The sequence below is a fragment of the Enhydra lutris genome, unplaced genomic scaffold (genome assembly GCF_002288905.1).
Source record: "Enhydra lutris kenyoni isolate GAN:26980312 unplaced genomic scaffold, ASM228890v2 scaffoldscaffold5, whole genome shotgun sequence".
Lineage (NCBI taxonomy): Eukaryota > Metazoa > Chordata > Mammalia > Carnivora > Mustelidae > Enhydra > Enhydra lutris.
In genome coordinates this window covers 1403193-1422464 of record NW_019154089.1, presented here as the reverse complement: position 1 = coordinate 1422464, position 19272 = coordinate 1403193, and the positions used below count along the sequence as shown (strand labels likewise).

Below are 19272 nucleotides of genomic sequence, written 5' to 3'. Positions count from 1 at the left end.
TTTTTTTTTTTTTTTTTTTTTTTTTGTCTCCATCTCCTAGGCTTCAGAGATGCCTCCCTAGCGAAAAGGGTGGTAGCATCCCTCATTAGCCTGTCTGAGGCAGGAGAATTCTTGCAGGGGATGGGCTGTACAACAAACAGCTAAGTCTCCCCTGTGGAAGCACCTGGTGTGGGGGGGTGTGTTGTGGCCTGAGGGACAACTGCAGGAGGGGCTCACGGAAGGGTGATAGGGTGCAATGACAGTGTGCGCGCGTGTGCGCGCGCGCGCGCGCACACACACACACACACACACACACACACACACACACACCCCATTGTTTCTTTGGGGAGGATTGTCCCGCCCATTCTGCCTTAAGGTTGTCTCTCCTCCTGTAGCTTAGGAATTTGAGGAGACAGAACCCTTCAAGGGTTCAGCTTGAAAGCACAAAGCTGGTTCAAATCCTGGCCCTGTTCCTGTACGGCTGCCACAGTTTGGGTAAGGCCCCTCTCACAGCCTCAGTTTCCTTATTTGCAAAATGGCAATGTGATTACTGAAGAGATGTCCAAGCACAATGCCTCCAGAAAGACAGCCTTTATTTCCCTTGGGGGGCACCAGCACCAAGAAGCAGGATTGGAACAATGCTAAGGGTCCTATCCCAGTTCTGAACAATATCTAGTTCTTTTCCTCAGCCTATTCATTATCTAGTCCTGGGGACACTCCTTGAGGTGGAGTGGGTGGGACTAGCATAATTACCTCCCGGAGGAGAATAAGGGTCTGGTGAGGTTGGGACTTGCCCAGGGGCTGCCCCAGGAGGCCCACCCAGAGCTCCTGACTCTCTTCCCTAAGAGGCAGAGGTCAGGGCTGCCCAGGAAGGCTGGAGGGCAAACAATGGTGAGCAGCTCTGAACTTTGAGAAAAGGGCCTCCCCTTAGACACCCTCCTTGACAGCCCCCACACTTCCCTCCGGATAGCTGGGGGAGGGTCTTGCCCAGGTGCTGGGACCTCTGGCTCTGACCTCTCACCTCTGACTTCTGGCCCTGCGTAGGCGCTTTGAGAACCAGAGTCACGACTGAGGGGACCGGGCAGCAGTGGCTGTGGCTCTGGGAGTTAACGATTTACAAGGGGCCCCTTCCTGAGGCCTCCCTCCTCCCAGGCACGGCAGGCAACCCGTGACTGCCCAGGCGGCTAGACACAGAACCAGTCCCGCCAGTTCAAAGAGGAGTTCATCCCAGGCCCACCCCCAGGCACTACCTGAGCACCCCATTCTCTGGAGTCTGAAGGCAAGGCAAAGTAGAAGCTGCTGGGTGGGGTCCTCTGGTTTTAGACTAGGTCCTGTTTTCAAAAGTCCCAGTGTAAGGGACATTTCTGACACTGCTTTGCTTTCAGGGCCAGGTCTGTGAACCCCACCCCTCCACCTCTGCTGGGCTTCCCCAGACCACCCCACCCTAGCCTGCAAGGCGTGGGTAGAGCATTTTCAGGGCAGGCTAGCTTCTGGATGCCAAGGGTACCCCTTCATTTGGGCTCCATGTAGGGCCTCCAAGTTTAGGACTCTCTGCCCTCCCCCTCCAACAAGGCCCCATTCAGTTACCCTCTGGTCCCTCCCTCTTCCTGATGGGGTGGGAGGGTGCCTGGAGCCATAGCTTTGGCCTCCAGGAGCTCACAGTCACACTCCCATAGTACAGACTGTTGAACCACGAATGTGCCTAGAGAAGTCAAGGGCTACTCTCAGAGGCCTGATGTTCCCCACACTGTCTCTACTCCCTTTCTTCCCTCCACACACAGGCTGACTTCCCTGTGGCTGGCAGAGAATGGGCCTAAGTCTGGTTGTCTGGCATGTGCGTAGCATGTCTGCAAGTCTGTGGCAAGGGAAAATACGGAGTGTGAGTATGTGTGTTGGCCTGGTCTCTGCTCCCTATCAACTTAACCCCAGAGTTATTTTGTTCTGTGACTGGAGTTCCTGCCACCCCCCACAATGCCCTCCTCCCTTCTTGCATTTTTACAGCTGAGGTCCCAGCTGGGGTCACCAAACTGGCTTCTCAGGGATGAGTGGGCCCTGGCTCCCTAAGAGATAGACCTGGCTTTTCTCAAATTTCTTTTTAGTTGCACACCTTTCTTGTTCCTTCAGTGGTCATGGTGGCAGGACCTAAGGGCCAATAGTCAGTACATGATGGCTGAGACCCCAAAAGCCTGGGCCTATGTCTGAGCAGTTAAGCCTCTTTCTTTCCCTGCCCATATCTGCACCCCCAGTCCTGCCTGGGATTTTGGTTGAGGTCACAATCCAGTGTGACCCCACTGAAGATCATCCTGTACCCTGCTCTGAGATAGGGCTCCAAATGCCCTTGCTCCCATCTTCTTTGATACAAGTGAGGGAAGTAGAGCCCAAAGAGGGATAAACATTAGACCAGGCTCTGGATTGGCCATCTTTATTGGAGACCCTATCTCCTATACCCCCTCCCTGTGCAGCCACTTCCCAGTCATTGGATGTTTAATCAATGGCCATCATTAGTTGATAAATGACAGTCCTGGAAAAGGCAGATCCCGCAGACGGGCATGGTTTTAAATCCAACTTTTGCTACTTTGTAACCTTAAGTGGGTGTCTGAGCCTGAGGATTGAATAAGCATATACCCAGAAAGCAATTAGTGTGGTGCCACACATCAGAGGTGCTAGGAAAGATGTGGGTGACCATGGTTACTACTGGTACCGACTTAGTGCCCAGGCTTTAGGTGCAGGGCAGATAGGAGATCCTCCCTTTCACTCAGAGTTTTCATGGGTGGTGGTAGTGAGATGACAAGGAGATAAAGGAGCAAATAAAAACTACATCTATCTTAACCTCACAAAAAGAACTGAGGGCTGCTAGGGGTAGGGGCTAGGGAGAGGGTTGTTGGGTTATGGACATTAGAGAGGGTATGTGCTATGGTGAGTGCTGTGAAGTGTGTAAACCTGGCAATTCCCAGACCTGTACCCCTGGGGCTAATAATACATTATATGCTAATAAAAAATTAAAAATTAAAAAAAAAAACTACATCTGTGCACTTGTGGCCACAAGAAGGGACAGATGAGGGCCCCCAAAGCCAGGCCACAGAGTACAGTTGTTCTGCACTTCCACTGCAAGAAGGCACCTGGTAAAGAGAATAGGGGCACTGAGAGACAGTCTGTGATCTACTATCCAAAGGGTGTACCTCTATGGGGCAGCTAGGGGCTCAATGGAAAGAGCATATGACTCTGGATTGCCCGGTTGCAAGTTCAAGTCCCAAGTTGGGTGTAGAGATTATAAAAAAATGAGTTTAAAAAAGGGTGTACCTACATCTGTCCAAAGAGGTTACTTTTTTTTTTTTTTTTTTTAACTTTGTACAAAGGCCAGTGGTAGCTCTGTCAATATGGGCCAAACTGAGGCTGGGAATGGAAGTCAAAGAAGTGGGAGGTGACACATGCCCTTGGTCTTCCATGAGGAGTTCCTGAGATAAGCTATAAGACCCTCCCGGCCAGAGGGAACAGTATATGCAGCCCCAGAAACTTGAACGGTAGTTTTAGGGAATCTGAGGGGAACCCCCAGTGTTGGGTGATGGTGGTCAGCGGGGCCCAGGGTTTGCAGAGGGGTAGGGCTGATTAGAGAAGCCAGGCTGTGCTGAGGAAGGGGCTTGGGCAGAGCCTTATGGGTTCTGAGGATTCACTAGAGGAAGCTATGCCAGTGAATCCCAGGGTAGATTTGTATTTGAGAAGCTTCCCTAGGAAGAACAACTTTGGTGCCTGTCTCATATAAGTTTCCTCATCTGACAAGTAGGGATGACACAACTGCTGACACTGAGGCCAGGATTAAATGAGCTAATGTACCTTAGCTGTTTAGCCTGATGCCCTGCTCAGGGTAGGGCTTCGTAAACATCAGGTAGACATATCCTAACCAGGATCCAGGGGAGCAGTATCCAGGGTCCCGGACTGATCAGTAAGGAGGGTGCAGGTCCTCTCTCTCCCCTCAAGGTGCTAGAGCCTTAAGAAATTTGATAGCTGAGACGAAACTAATCTGTTGAGTAACACTGTGAAACCTAAATATTCCCCGTTGGAGGCAACGAGAGAGGAGAGAGAAGAAAATAGTGAACCAGGGTGGTTTCAAATCTTGTGGAAAGGGTCTGGGTGGGGATGATCTTCCCCAGGGCCAGAGACCTCCCAGCAGTCCTCTCTGGGTGCCCTCACTTGTCTCGTTTGTGAGGGGCAGAGTTCTGTGTGGATGGCTTGTGATGTTTCCTGTTCATGTTATATTCTCCAGATGGACAGTTCTGCCCCTCTCCTTTCTGGTTCCTACCTGGGTCGAACTGGTGAGGGTCTGAGTCTTCCTGCAGGTTTTTAATTTCCAGGAGAAGGAGAAGGTTCCAAGATCCAGCCTCTCAGCTGGGCCTGGCATATGCCAATACTGCTTGCCTGAGAAAGTCACCATTGGGATGATTTGGCCATCTTCATTACAGCCTGCAGCCCCTTGGCCTTTGTCCTCCTAATTTGGGAGGTGGGGACAGGGTGGGGGGGGGTGTTGTTGTAGAGGTCCTAAAAAACAAAAGCAGATAATTAATAGTAATTCCCTTAGGTGGAGCTATGACCCACTCTCCCCCATGAATCCCAACATGAAGCTTTTTTGGGGTGTGCAGAATCTAATTCTGCCCTGACCCTAGATTGCAAGAGCGTGCAGGATTGAGTTTCGTTTCTTTGCTCCTACTTCTCTGAGACCTGCTGCCAACTCCTGGGGAATAGGTCTCCCCTCACAGTTGGAAACGTAGGTAGAGGTGGGCTAAGTACTTGGAGATCCCCAAGCATCTAGACATGGGACCCTGCCTCCTTTTTCCTTATATGGTGGGTGCCCAGTACAGTACCTGACACTCATGGTGGGGCCCAGAATATTTATCTTAAAGCAGTTTAGGGGTGATAATCTGGATTATTAGTTCAGTTGTCTTAAAGCTGGGTTCCCATAGCAAGTACCTTGCTTTTACTCACATGGTATGTTAGTTTGGGGTGGCTTTGAGGAGGGGTGCTGGAGAGAAGAGGGGAGAGAGGAGAGGAGGGGTTAAATACCTCCCTTTGGAGCCATTCTTGGCACTTAGTTAAGGGAGGACATTTCTTAGCATTTGTGGAGGGGAGGTAGTGTCCATGATGCCTGGAGAGGGGTCACTGCCTGTGGCTTGGGAGGCCAGGATGACTAGAGAAGCAACACATTTCAGATGAACTCTGCCCTTTGACACCTCCCTCACTCCCCTGTCCCTGCTGGGTCAAGGTCCCAAGGCCAAATTTAGAATGCTTGGAGAATGGGCACCAGTGCTCCCCCCACCCAAGACCCAGGCCCCAAGGCCCTCTCCAGCTTTGGAGACAGACTGGCCACATAGAGGAGGAGAGGAAGAAGTGAGGTGGGAGCTGGTTTCAGTTCTCCCACCAAGGCTGTCTGTGCCTGTGGCTGGAGGCACCCGGTAGAGGCAGTTAACTCCCTGTTATCTGGGCTGCAATCGATTTGGGGCTGTACATTTAACCCTTGGCAGACTTCCCCAACTGCCCTCCCCCTACCCCATTAGGGTCTCCCGTCTTTTTTTTCTTTCTGCCTGGAGGAAACACGAACCCACCCTTACAAATTCCACAGATTCAGAGAAACTTCCCACTTTGGGATTATCTGCACTTTGGGATTATATGAGCCTGGGGCTTGCTCTGTGGGTCCCTGAGGTGAAGAGAAGACATCTGCAGCTTGAGGATTAGCCCAGCCTGGGCAGATGGAGGGGGCATTGAGTGAGGGCAAGGATGTTTGGGCACAAATCTGTACCCACTGGGCTTTTGTTCTCTTTCAGCCAGTTTCTATTGAGTGCTGCTTTGTGCCAGGCACTGTTTCAGGCTCCGAGTTTGTAGGCCACGGTCTCAAGGAACCACAATGTAGTTGCCTTAGCCCCAAGAGTCAGGGCTGGGATTGATGCTGGCATAGGAGATAAATTGTCCTTTCTCCGATCGGTTTTCTCATCTGTAAAATGGGGACAGAAATCTCTGCCTCTTTTCTCCCGGGGAGCTAGAGCCCACTGAGTCCCGGAAAGCGCTGTGGGAAGGGTGGGGTTTTTGAACCCAGAGTCGCTCCAAGTGCCCTAGGCTAGGAGTTCCAGGCCCTTCGAGCACCTGAGCTGAGGGGCGCGGCCAAACCCTCCCTACGGGTCCCCGTCGCTTCCGGCCTGCAGAAGAGAGGGGCCAGAGGGAAGGCGGTTTCCCCGTAAGGTAAGCTGCCAAGCCCATGCATCCCTCACAAAATAGGGAGGTCCTCTTATTTTTTGTAAAGTTGCGGAGAAAAGAGATGAAGACGGGGCACGCTGGGGGAGCTGAGCCTGGGCCGACCTCGTCAGAGCGAGGGGAGCTCCAGGCGCAGTGGCTGCGGCTCCGGCCTCAGAGCCTGCGGCGTCCAAGTGGCCAGAGCTGCTCTGGGAGGGAGGCGGAGGGAGGAGGGAGGGGAGCTGAGGTGGAGTGAGGTGGGGGGGGGGGGAGGAGGGAGCGTTGAGTCCGGTCCGGGTTTTGCCGGCAGCCCCCGGGCAGCGTTCAGAGCTCCTGCCCGGGCGGGCGCGCGGCGGCGGCGGCGGCGGCGGCAGAGGCGGCGGAGCCTGAGCGGGGATGTAGAGGCGGCGGCACTGGCGGCAGCAGAGGCGGCGGCGGCGGCGGCGGCGAGAGCAGGCGCCCGAGCCGAGCGAGTAGATCGCCCGAACCTTGCCTCCCGAAGCCTGGCCCCGCGTCCCAGCCCTGCCCAGCTCGCGCCCAGCCATGCGCGCCGCCTGCTGAGTCCGGACGCCTCACGCTGCGCCCTCCGCCCGCCGCGCCGCGCTTCGCTCGGGGGTGATTAGTTGCTTTTTGTTGTTTTTTAATTTGGGCCGCGGGGAGGGGGAGGAGGGGCAGGTGCTGCAGGCTCCCCCCCCCTCCCCGCCTCGGGCCAGCCGCGGCGGCGTGACTCCGGCTCCGGACCCGGGTGCGGCGGGCGGCGCGGCTGGAGCGGAGCGCACCGCGGCGGTGGTGCCCAGAGCGGAGCGCAGCTCCTCGCCCCACCCCTCCCCCTCAGCCTCGCGGCGGCGGCGGCGGCAGTGGCGGCTTGGACGACTCTGAGAGCCGGTAGGTGTCGGGCCACGGCCCTCCCCCGACAACCCCCCCCCGAGGCCGGCCCCCTCCCCTTCCCCGCCTACCTCCCTCTCCTCCCCCGGGGCCCGGTGCGCGGCCGGGGCCGGAGTTCGCTGCAAGTCGGCGGAAAGTTTGGCGGCGCGGGCTCCCCCGAAGTTCAGGTGCGGAGAGCCAGGGACGGGGAAGGAGGGGTCCGTGTTTGGGAGGGGCTGGGGGCGCCGGCAGCCTGAGCCACGGAGCCCTGGAGCCTGGGAGCCCTAGCGCCGGTGATCGCTCGGTGGCCGCTGCTATAACCAAGCCTCCCCAAGCCGCAGTCGGCTCCGTCGCAGATCACTGAGTACAGACAAAAAGAGGGGTTTTAGGGTCGGGGACTGCGGGGTGGGCGCCGTGCGTTGGGGTGAGGCTCTCCCTGCGGGGTACCGTCCCCTCCCCAAGTACTCGAGCTTGAGGGCGCTGGGGCGGCGGGAGCCAGGGTCCTCACCTCTCGATGTTGGGCGGGCGCTCCGCCTGCGGGGGCGGCTGATTGGAGATCTGCGGAGCACACTCCCCCAGTCAGACCCCTCGCAGCCCTGTGTTTTGGGGGCTACGGTAACTGCTGCCCTGGACCACGTGTGGCTGAGTCTCCCCCTCTGCACTTGGAGGGGGCGGCGGCCACTTCTACATTTTCCCTCCGGTTCCTCGCCCCCGCTGCCCGCGGGGTGCCTGGCGGGCTGATCAAGTTTGACCTTTTTTTTTTTTTCCCCCCGCGTCAAAGTATCACCCCCCACCACCACCTCCGCGCCCCGCGGCCTCTCTTTCCCGTCCTCCCCAGCCTTGGGGAGTCTTACAGCCTGTCTCCCGAACCCCGCGTGGCCAAGCGGCGTGCAAAGCCAGGGAGGCAGAATGGGGGTGTTCCTCTGGCTGCGGAGTGTGGGAGGCGGGTGTCCCAGGCGCCAGCCTCGCTGCTCTGGCCCCAAATTTACCCATGAAGTTCGGCCCCCAAGCCCCCCTCCCCTTTGCTTCCCTAGAGCGAGGGGCTGAACCGCTGCGAGAAGAATGTGTTAATTTTCTTGCTGGGGGAAGTTGTCCTCTCCCGGAATGGGCTGCTTTCCGGCGGGGAGTGCGGGGTGCGCCTGGCTTTGTTTATTTGTAGGGTCGACAGAAAGTGAGTGACCCTAGTTTTTAAATGGGGGGCTGCCTCCGGGACCTGTCAGAAGAGCTGAAGCTCCCAATGAGGGAGCAAGATAGCCTTTTTTTTTTTTTTTTTCTTTCTTTTTTTTTCCCGCTCGGAAGGGGTGCGCGGAGTTGGGCCGGCGCCACGGGCTGCAAGGAGGCAGCAGCAGATTTGGGGGGTTCTTCAGGGACTCATCTGGAAAGACCAGCACCTTCCTCCTTCAACTGAGACGGGGGTTTGAAGGGCTGGCAGCCGCGCCCTACTTTGCCCCCGGGATCCTGGGTGGTCTTCGAGTCGCATCTTCGTGTTGGGGGAGAGCTGAACCGGGATCCGGGGAGCCAGCCTCTTGACCTCCGCCTTTCCGAGAGCGGAGAAGGCTGTTCGGAGTCCTGGGTTTTGTGGTGGGCCCAGCCCCCGCCCCCCCCCCCGCCCCGCGTTTGTTCAGGAAGCGCTGGGGAGGGGGGCTTGTGTGATGGTTCGGCCCTCGCCCCCGCCGGAGCCGCCCCGGGCGGCTGGCAAACAGAGTCCCTTTCAAGTTTTCCGCTGGGGCCGCCTGGCGGGGGCTGCGTGCGCGGTCGCTGCGGACTTGTTTGGAGCGCTATTTGAACGCCCGGCGCCACCTCAGCTGCCCCGGCCCGCGGGGGCGGGGGTGTCCTTCCGTGCAACTGAGAGCATTTAAATTAGACGTTTTTACGGGGTCGTACTGGTCTAAGCTTGGCGTGAGCCCCCCCTCCCGAAAGACCCCGTCTCCTGGGTCCCAGCTGCCGCCGGAAACCTAGGAACTGGTACCCGAAGTCTTTTCCCAAACCCGTTTTTGAGAACGATGAGGGGATACTTGAGGTCGGTGCTACCTACTACTGCGTAGTGTTGATGTAGCAGTTTCCCTGGATGAGACTCAAGCAAGAGCTGGGGGGGGGGGGGGCGGGGGAAGGGGCCCGCTCTGCAGCTGTCACCCCCCTCCCAGAACGGAAATCGTTCTCTCCTTGGGGAGGAGGGAGAGGGGGTGATTTTTGTCCTGGGAAGGAATGGGAACAGCTGAGGAAAGGTTGGCCTCTGAGTTCCCAGTCAGCCCTGGGGAGCTTGGTAGAAGCACCCCAACCTCATCTTGGCATGAGCTAGGGTTCTCCCAGGGAAGCCCCTAGCCAGCCTTGTGGCTCCCTTTCCTAAGCCACCTCCCTTTCCAAGGTGGGGGCAGAGGTTCCTTGGCTGACTGGCTGTCTGTTGGCGCCTTATTTATGTGTGTATTTGGACCCGGCTGTTTTCCCGGCTCAGCAGGTGACCCTGGCCTGGGCCTCCTATCTCTCCCCCGACAGAGCCTGTTGACTTACCCGTGGGCCAGCGGCCTCGTCTTTATCACGTGAGGCCTGGAATGTCCACCCGGCTGGGCTGGGCTGGGTGGGGGAAGGGAGAAGGAGGGGAGGATTCTGCATCCAGGGCCCAGACCAGCCCAGGCCTCTGTTCCGTGGGCTCCCACTGTGAGCCCCCACTCTTGATGCCTCTCTCAGCTTTTTGACTGCCTTCTACCCATTTGGCGAGTATGAAACTGAGGCTTATAGGAGTGTGGCAAGCAGGGTTGTATCTGGATAAAGAACCAAGTCTCTGGGAATTAAATACCCCGCCTTCTTTAGGGCCCCACCTAGTTATTTGGAGAGTGGAATGGAAATGGGGGTCTCTCTGGGGGGTAGGGGTGTGGGCTGGGCTGAGATCAGCTGACTTTTTAGGATGCAGAATACGGTGGAGAAATGAGGGGATGTACGGATGAGCCAGACCCAGACCCGGGCCTGCTTTCCTAGAGCCCACTGTGTGGTGGGATGACCATTAAGGCAGAACTAACAACTCCCCAGCTAACTCCTGGAGGCTGGCGTTACTGGCTGAGGATGGGGCAGGGCTTGGTTGTTGTTATTACTGTTATAATTACTGTCTGTTCTTTATATGTAAATAACTTAGTCATTCATTGCCCCAGTGTGTATTTTTTGAGTACCTACTGTGTGTCAAGCCCCACCTTTCTGGGGCTGCTGAAAATGAATCACTGACCCTGGCCTGCTTTGGAGGCAGGCCCCTGATAGAAGCTCCTCCCACTTTCTCCACCCCCTGGGGCCTGAACTGGGGCTTCCCCCCCTTTATTCTGGTGCTCTCCCTCCCTGATCCCCACCACCTGGTGCTGTCCTAGCCTGTGTATGTGTGCCTGTGTGTGTGAAGTGTCCTTGATTGAGTGTATTAATAGTTAAACTCTCACTCATAGCTGGAACTCACCAGACCACAAAAAGCCTCCCCAGTTACTCACGCGCTACTGCCCAACAAGAATATCCCACTCAAGTTTTTTTTTTTTTTTTTTCCTTTCTCTTACTTTCCCCTTCATTCCCCCCAACTCTGAGCCCACCTCCCAGGCTACAGGCAACGAGAAAGGGCTGGCCCCCTCAAAAACCCAGGAATCCCCCAGCCAGTCCACCTGCCCCCTAAAGCCCAAGGCAGTGTCAGCTGCTCGATGAGGCTGTGTGGGTCTCGTCTGTGTGTCTGGGATGTGGGAAGCTAGGTGATATGTGTGCATATGACTCAGGGCATGTCCTATCTGTGAATCTGTGTGTTGAATGTGTGTCTGTCTGTCTGTCTTGTGGGGTGGGAGTCTGCTTATGTATATTTGTGCATCAGGGCACATGTATCTGTGGGTCTGGGAGTTGTGTGGGTCTGTATTGCATATGTACTTGTGTGTTTGTGAATCTGAGTCTGTATCTGAAAGTTGGGCTTATCCTTGTGAATCTGGGAATATGCATATTCTGAGTTGTGTGTGCTTAGAATTTTGGAGTGTGTACTCGTGATTTGTGTCTGTCTGTGTGGTTTGTATATTCTTGTAATCTGGGAGACCCTGACTCCCTGAGCAGTGTGTCTGAATTGGGAAAGAGGTGTGTGAATGAATCTGGGAGTGGGCATATCTGAGCTGTGTGGGCAGTGAGTGAGTGGTCTGTGTCTGTCTTTCTCGGCTGGTGCCGGTGTTCCTTTCTCTTTCTCTGTCTGTCTGCCCGGCTGTCTTTCTGAGTCTCTTCCTCTCCCTTTGAGGCCCTGAGTGTGTGTGTGTGGAGCGTTGAACCTCTCCCACCCCGTCCTTCCCCTCCTCTGCCCTCCCTGGCAGTAACTGGGCAGCCTCCCCGTCTGCCTGCCTGCTGGGAGTTTTGGAAGCTGTGGAGGGAGACAGGCTGGGGCCGGGGTGACAGCGCGTATCCACGGCGATGGCAGCCTGTGATTATGGGAATAAAAGGATTTTAAGGTCATGGGTGGGTTTTTTTTTTGTTCTTTTTTGTCCCCCCACCCACTTTGTTGGAGCCGGTGGCAGCAAAGGGCCAGAGCTGTGTGTCTGCAGGTTGGAAGTCTGTCCCCATGCAAGTGAACGTGGATATGTGGTGCTTTTTCTAGGAGTGTGAACACATGTGTGTACATGCATGAGCAGAGCCTGTGATAATGTATGTTCTAAATGTGTTCTGTCTGCTCCTCCCCATGTGAGAGTCCACGGGGCTCTTCCCTGGGGAAGAATTCCCAGGAAAACTTCTTGCTTCTGGGTGTGACATGGAGCTGGAACGCTACAGTCCTCTATGTCCTGAAGAGCCGTCTGGCCCCAATCCTTGTCTACCCGACCTTCACGTTACAGTAGGGTATCTTTTGCCAGAGACTGGCTAGGCCCAGTCACCTGGGCCAGGCCACATCTTGGGGTGTCAGTGCCCCTGGCCCGGCTCCAGCCCCTGTAATTGCATTCTGCCGCCTAATCCCCCGCCAGCTCAATTAGATCGCAAATTCTTCTTCATTTCCTGCCTCTGATGCTGGCCTCCCTCTGGGCTCACAGGGCCTGGGAGAGAGGGAGGGGATCCTGCCCCCCTTCCGCCAGCACTGGGGGCTTTTGCAGGGGTGTGATTAATTGCTGGCACACTGGCCCTAGGGTGCAGGTTGGAACCCTGAGGCCAACAGGATGGGCTTCCGGTGGCCCTCTTTGGAGACCCTCAGTATCCCCATGCTGGGGGAGGGGCTTGCATTACCTAGTACAAGGGGCTCTTGGTAGACCAGGCAGATAGCGCTCTGCCAGGCCCCTAGGCAGTGCCCTCACCCCGGGTTCCCACGGGCTCCGCTCATGTCCTGTTTCCAGAGTAGTTGCTGGTCACTCCCTGGCACAGCAGTTGTAACCTTGTTTTTGACCTTTTAATGGTGTGCGTTCTGGAGGTCAGTAGGACCACTGAGTCCTGGGTTCTCTTCTGGGTCCTCTTACCTCCCTCCCTTGACCTCACCCAGATAAGTATGTTTGAGCACTAGCTCCAAATCCTGGCCGTGCCACTGGCTGGCTGGCTGGCTGGCTGACTGATCTTTGGATGCATTGTCTCTCTCATCCTCAGTTTCCTTATCCGTGAAATGGGATCACAAGAGTACCTGCCTCACAAAGCCATTTTCAGGGGGACACAGGGATGGTTGCTTCGTGCCCAGCACCAGCGGCTAACCCACAGCACGCAATAAAAGTTGGCTTCTGTGGTTGATGAGAACTTCATACCCCCAGTGAAAACGAAGAAAAGATTATGTGACTCACCCTTAGCATTTCTATCTCCATTCTGCTTGTTACCGGCTGTGTGGTTGGGCACATCACTTTGCCTTTCCAGGTTTCCCTTCCCCATCTGTAGAATGGGACCAATATGAGGCCTGACCACATAGGACATGGGAGGGTTATGCATGTGAAGGTGCTTAGCCCAGCTGTCCCCCCCAGAGGTTTTCAGCCTATTGCTTGCCCTCTTTTTCCTTTGCTCACACCAAGTCTAGGGTGGTGTGGGCCTGGCAAAGACACAGGCTCAGGGACAAGGGGACTGGCCAAGGTCATGAGGCTGGTAACGGGGGGCCGGGGTGGGGTGGGAGGGCTAGGGGATGACCTGATGGCTTGCTCGCTCATGGACTCGCTGGCTCAGCTGAGCTGTGAGGCATGGACTTCCCTCCCCACTGGTCTCTGTGGAAAGTGGTGGCTTGGCTGATTTTTTTTTTCTGTAAAGGGGAAGCTGGATGTCTAACCCCTCCTTCCCCAGGAGGCACCCGTGGCAGCGGCTGTGCTGACAGGCCTCCTGGCCTTCTTGCTAGGGTAGCTGGCAGCTCTGGAAGGCCGACTGCACACAGCTCAGCCAGAGGGAAGAGGGAACCGCAGAGGTCCCCTGCCATGGCTAATCCCCATGGCCCCTCCCACCCTCAGCCTGTTCCCTTTGGATGGAGAGACAGAAAGGAGCCACAGCAGGAGAGTTGGGGAGACTGGCTCTGCTGGAGGTGGTGGAGAGGGGTGGGGTGGGGGTGGGGAGTGAGGCGCCCTCTGCTTCAGGGTCCTGGTAGCTCCCTGGCTAGTCTCCTTATTTCTATGACCTCTGTCACTCACTGGCCTAGGCTCTTTAATATTTCATGGCCCATGGAGCCAGCCCATTGCCCTAGCCCCCTTTGTCTGTCTGCCACCCCCCCCCTTGGGGCGTCCCTGTCACTGAATTGCTGAATTACTGACCCCAAGAGGCTGCCTATGCCTTCCCACAACTGTCCCTAACACCTCCTCTGTCCCTCCTGTCTGCCTCCCCCACGCCTCTCCTTGTCACACCTTCCATCTCTCCTCCACATCGTCTCCCCTTTTCTGACATCTCTGGCCATCTCCCTGCCCTTTTCCTCCATTTTCCTCTTTTGTTGGCCTCCTCCTCCTCAGCGGAACAGAAACCGTGGCAACTGCTCTGTCTGCCTGCTCCCCTGTCCACCCCTTCCTGCCCCCTCCCCCTGGCTGCGCTGGGCGTGAGAGCTGGTTTTATTTATTTTTCTGTTTGTTTGGGAAGAGGGCAGTGGCGATTCTGGGCCCTGGCTGCTGCGCTCTGCCTAGAGCAGCGGGCAGGCGGGCCGTGCTGGCCTCCCAGGAATGTGGCCCGGACGCCCCGCGCTATATTTATTCCCCTCCAGCTGCCGGCCCCAGCAGGGCAGAGCCAGGCCTGCCCAGTGGCCCTGTGGGAGCCCTGTACCCAACCTCCCCTGTCCAGTGGACCCCACGTAACCCTGGAGCCCACCACTCCCCCCGCCCCTGTCCCTGTGACCTCTTCTGACCTCCTTGGACTTGCCTGGTCTACCGGCAGGATCACCCATGTGCCGTGCCAGTACGGGTATAAAGTGCGATGCCTGATTCCTGTGGGGCAGCACCTGGCAGCCCCCCATCCCCGCCCAGGGCCTAGCCTAGGCCTGTAATCTGGTGGCCAGAACTACGCAAAGCATCTTTCTGGGGCTCTCCCCGCCAGCCCCGGTCCCTACTCTTGCCACAGTCCCCTCTGCTGTGTGCTCAGTGCTGCTGGGTGGGGTAGGGTAGGACAGGGGCTTGGGGCAGCCCTGGCCCTGGGCAGCTCTGTTCCATGACCTCCTCTCCCCATTCCACAGAACTTGCCGTCTGCCGGACCTCCCGAGTTCCTCCCGTGGGCACATGTGTGCCCACCGAAGTGCTTGGACATAGGTGTGCGGTACCCATGAGCACATGCTGGAGCGGGCCTCCCTTAGAGGCAGGGCCATGCCTCCTGTCATTGCTTCCCTCATTCATCAGATGTTTATAGGGTTTTGTGAGCTCGCTTCTTGCCAGCCTTGCAATGGGATGTGGCAGTGATTCCTTCCTGTCCCCCCAGTGTCTGGCACCAGCTGAGTGTTCGAAGAGCTTTAGCTGCTGCTCTAATCAATTGCCATCCTCCAGTTATTACTATAATAATAATAATAATAATAATATGTTGTCGCAATGGTGATGGCAACGGCTAACCTCCTAAACCTGGACTGGGGCAGGCACTGTGTTAGCCGCTTTTGAGCCTTCACTTCCTTTAAATCCCCACGGTAGCCCAGTGACTGTTAGCTGTTAGCTAATGCTGATGCTGTTAGCATCCCCGTATACAGATGAGGAAACTGAGAGTTTGTGACTTGCCCCAGGACTTGCCACGTGGGGTTGGGTCCTGGTAATGCCCTTGACTGGCTGTGAGCGCCATGAGAATAGCCAAGGCTGATCTGCTTGTTTGTGGCACCTTCCACACTGCCTGGCACACAGTGGGCACTTCCCTGTATTTGCTGACATTCAGGCGCCTTGCTCTCTCCTCCTTGAGGCCCTCGTCTCCCTGGCAGGGGGCCTGGCTCATGGTGGTGGGGGTGGGCTGATTGGCCAGGTGGACCAGTGGAAGAATGAATAAACCAATAGCCAGACGATTCTGTAGGAATGAGTGCTATCAGGACAGTTGGGTAGGAGGTATGCTTGCGCTGGTGACCCGACTGGTATGTGGAGATACGCTGTGCCTGCTGAGGATTCCTGTAAGTGAGGTGGGGCTGGGGTTGAGAGATGGCGGCCAGGGACCAGTAAGCTGCTGGGGCCTAGCCCTTTGAGCAGGTCATGTCTTCTCCCAGGACCTCAGTTTTTCCATCTGTCAGATGGGCTTGAGAGCCTTTGTCCTGGCTGGCTGTCAACTGGCCTGGCCTGGGGTTGGCCTGGGAGCCTGAGAGGTGAGGGACTGTGGTGGGAAAGAGGAAGCAGTGGGTGGTGAAGACAGGAAGGTGAAGCGTGGAGCTTGGCTTGGAACCTGAGAAGCAGGGAGACCAGCCCTGACCTGACGCCCATTCTCCCTCTGAGCTGCAGGGTGGAGGTGCGGGTTCACAAACCCCTAGCTACCCGCCTGCATTCTGGCAAGGGCTGGACTTCCTGACATCTGCAGCTTCAGTGGCTGTGTGTGCCACGAGGGGGTGACCTGCCCTCCAGGACTAGACCAGCTCTATCACCAGACCTATCTCATTTCCAGTTCCTGTTGACCCTAATGGGAAAGACCCAGGCCCTCCCCTGCCTGACCCACCTTCTCCAAAGCTAGATAGGGAATTGGCTAGTGGGGCCGGTGGGTCCAGGTGAGATTGGGCTTGGCCCCCTTTCTTCCTGGGGGTGTTAAGATCTTGGTGGCCTTGGGGCGCCTGGGTGGCTCAGTGGGTTAAGCCGTTGCCTTCGGCTCAGGTCATGATCTCAGGGAGCCTGCTTCCTCCTCTCTCTCTACCTGCCTCTCTGCCTGCTTGTGATCTCTCTCTGTCAAATAAATAAATAAAATCTTTAAAAAAAAAGATCTTGGTGGCCTAGAATTTTTAGTTGCAGGAATTCAGAATCAGAATACTTGGAGCGGAGGGATTCTCTTCAGGATTCTTGTCGTGTTGGGATTCTAGAATCACAGAACCATGAGTTTTACTGCAAAGGAAGCGTGAATGGTCATGTTTCAATCTTGTTTGACGCCAGGAGATATTGAGGATCTGAGAGGAGGAGCTTCCCTATGGTGCCCTCAAGTGACATGAGTCTGTACCTGAGACAAAAACCCAGTTCTGCCTCTGGTCTGCCCTCTTTTGGAAATCCAGCTGGCACGGGGACTGGGCTGTGTGGGCCCAGTCAGGGAGCAGGGGGATGTGGCTGGCCTGTGGGCACAGGAGGGGTCCTCACGGCGGTGCCCACCCACCCGCTGCCCACCCGCCTGCTGCCCACGCTTCCCGAGGCACCAGTGTGAGGAGGAAATGCCGGCTGTTGCTTCCAGCGACAGCCGGCAGGGCCGGGCGGCTTCCCAGCTCCCCCTCTGATTCATGGCCGCCTGCAGCTCCCCCCTCCCTTGGGGGCCTCAGCAGCCCCATCTGTGCAATGGGGAGAGGAGGCTCTACCCCAAAGTCTAGCGTCACAAAGGCAGTACATTTGGGGTTCTTTTTCAGGACCAGTGTGAGGCTTTGAGAATGTTGGGGGGTGAGCCTGGGATAGCGAGCTGGGCGTTTGGACCCAAAGCACCAAGCAGTTCTGCTTGGAGTTACCCCAGTTCCTCCAGTAGTCTGGGGGTGCTGAATGGGTTCCTGGGGCAGAAAAGTGAGGTAGTGGTAAGAGGAAGAGCACTGGCTGGGAGGCCTAGGTCACCAGGCGCTCGCTCACTCGCTCTCTCTCTTTTTTTTTAAAGATTTTATTTATTTATTTGACAGAGAGGGAGATCAGAAGTAGGCAGAGAGGCAGGCAGAGAGAGGGGGCGGGAAGCAGGCTCCCCGCTGAGCAGAAACACCGAAGCGGGTCTCTAAACCAGGACTCTGAGATCATGACCTGAGCCGAAGTCAGACGCTTAACCCACTGAGCCACCCAGGCGCCCCTCACCTGGCTCTCTCTTGACCTCAATATACTCATCTGCAAAATGGAGGGCATTATTCCCTGAGGTCTCATTCAGTGTCAAGACCGCCTGGATATGTGCTGGATGGTGGCAGTACTAGAGTTGCCTAGGCAAGTAGCAGAGCACTGGGGCAGGGAGGAGGTCTCTCTGGCTGCAGACAAGGGGTAGGAGTGTGATATAGCTGCAGGGGTGGCTCTGGGAGAAGGAACGAGGTAGGGGGAGATAAGGTGCCTGCCAGCACGGCAGCGTCCAGCGGAAAATCCCAGCCGTTCTCAGGAAGTGTTTCCTCCACTGGTCTCCTGGGAGGGAGGCAAGGCAAAGCAGGAAGGAGGGTAGTTGGGGGCAAACAAAGTCCCCCAGCCAGTCCAAGTGGAGATGTCCCAGGCCCGGCAGCTGGGCGGGTGCGCCCCTCGAACTGCGGGAGGGCTGGAACGCACCCCCCACCATGCTCTAAGGCTGGGCCTGTGGTAGGAGGCCAGGGCTGCCAGGAGGGGCCGGGCCATAGTCCAGATTTCAAAGCCTTCCCCAGGGGCCTAGTGGTGCCCTCCGCCCTGTCCTGAGCTGCCGCCGCGGGGGTGGCAGATGCTGTTTCATCGGCTGAGGCGAGTGGGAGGCCTCCGGAAGGTCCTCCTGGGAGGTTCCGGGGGGCAGTGGGGGTGTCAGCAGCTGCCGCCCAGCCAGAACTGGCTCACAGTGGCTTCCCAGGTCCCCTCAGTACCCCACGGTCGGGGGCCGAGGGTGGTGCTTTGGAATTGAGACTGGTCCTCCCTGCCTTTGCTCCCTTCCTCCCCCATCCCCCCCCCACTGCCCACCAAGCTTCTTGGCTCTGGCCCCCTCCCATCCCTGGCTGTGTCTGCAGAGCCCCCCGGGGAAGGCAGGGGAGGCGGCGCAGCGGGCTCAGAACAGCGGGTGCCCGCGCAGCCAAGTATTTGCGCGAGCTGTCAGAGACAGACAGGCATGTGGGGAATTTGGTGCGTGTGGGGCTGGGGGAAGCAGCCGGGTGGGCAGGCAGGAGGAGGGAAGGTGGGGCTGTCTCCCCCGCCTGTTGAACCCTGCAGAGACCACCGTTCTCCCCAGCCCAAACCAGAAGGTACCTCTGGCACTGTCTTCCTGCCTGTACCAGTGCGGTGAGACAGGGACTCTGGCTGGGGTCTGATAGGGTGCAGACGCCGGGGAAGGGGGTGCCATGTTGAGGACCGGAGCCCGGGAGAGGCTGTCTGGTGGAGTGTGGAGCCAGGCAGGAATCCGGGTTGTGCCTGACTGTGGCCTCCAGGAAATAGCAGCTGTCATGCTCCCGTGTTCCCCACCCCCACCCCAAACCTGGCACAACTTGTTTCCTGGCCAGGGTCTGGCTGGGGCAGATTGGAGGGGCCTGGTATTGCCCAGGCTGGGCGAGGAACAGGCTGGGTGGAGGGGGCCATGTTCATAAGCCTACAGGTACTTGGGGTGCTGGGTAGGCCCCCCCAACCATTCTTTCACTGAAGCAGTTTGGAGTCACTTGGAGGAGGGGATCTTGCCCCTTGTTTCCCTGGATGGAGACCCCAGTTCAGTCACCTTTGTGGTCTGCTCTCCAGCAGTACCTGTTAGGTGTGTTAGGGCCTAGAGCTGCGTAACACTTGATGTTTCATATCTGAGAGCCCAGAGAGGGGGATACACTGGCCTAAGTTCACACAGTGGGCTCCCCAGCCTCCTCCCTGCCCACATGTGGGTGGGGCCAGTAGGAAGAGGTGAACTTGGGGGGTTTGCTGGGGTGGGGGGGACTATATTTAGTCAGCCCTGCAGAGCCAGGGGGCCCCTGGGAGCAGCTGTTAGTGGGGGGGCAGACAGAGGCCTGAAGCTGCATTTAGTCTGGACAGAAATATCCTCCCCCCA

General features: G+C 57.1%; 1 protein-coding gene across 1 annotated transcript in view; it reads left to right on the top strand.

Annotated features, from left to right (window-relative positions):
* The first annotated feature begins 6642 nt into the window (after positions 1-6642).
* LOC111141163 (CXXC finger protein 5) overlaps positions 6643-19272 on the top strand; it is a 36140-nt gene continuing 23510 nt past the window's right edge. The window contains exon 1 of the mRNA XM_022493528.1: positions 6643-7080. The gene's annotated coding sequence lies outside the window, so the exon portion shown is untranslated. The remainder of the gene's footprint in view (positions 7081-19272) is intronic.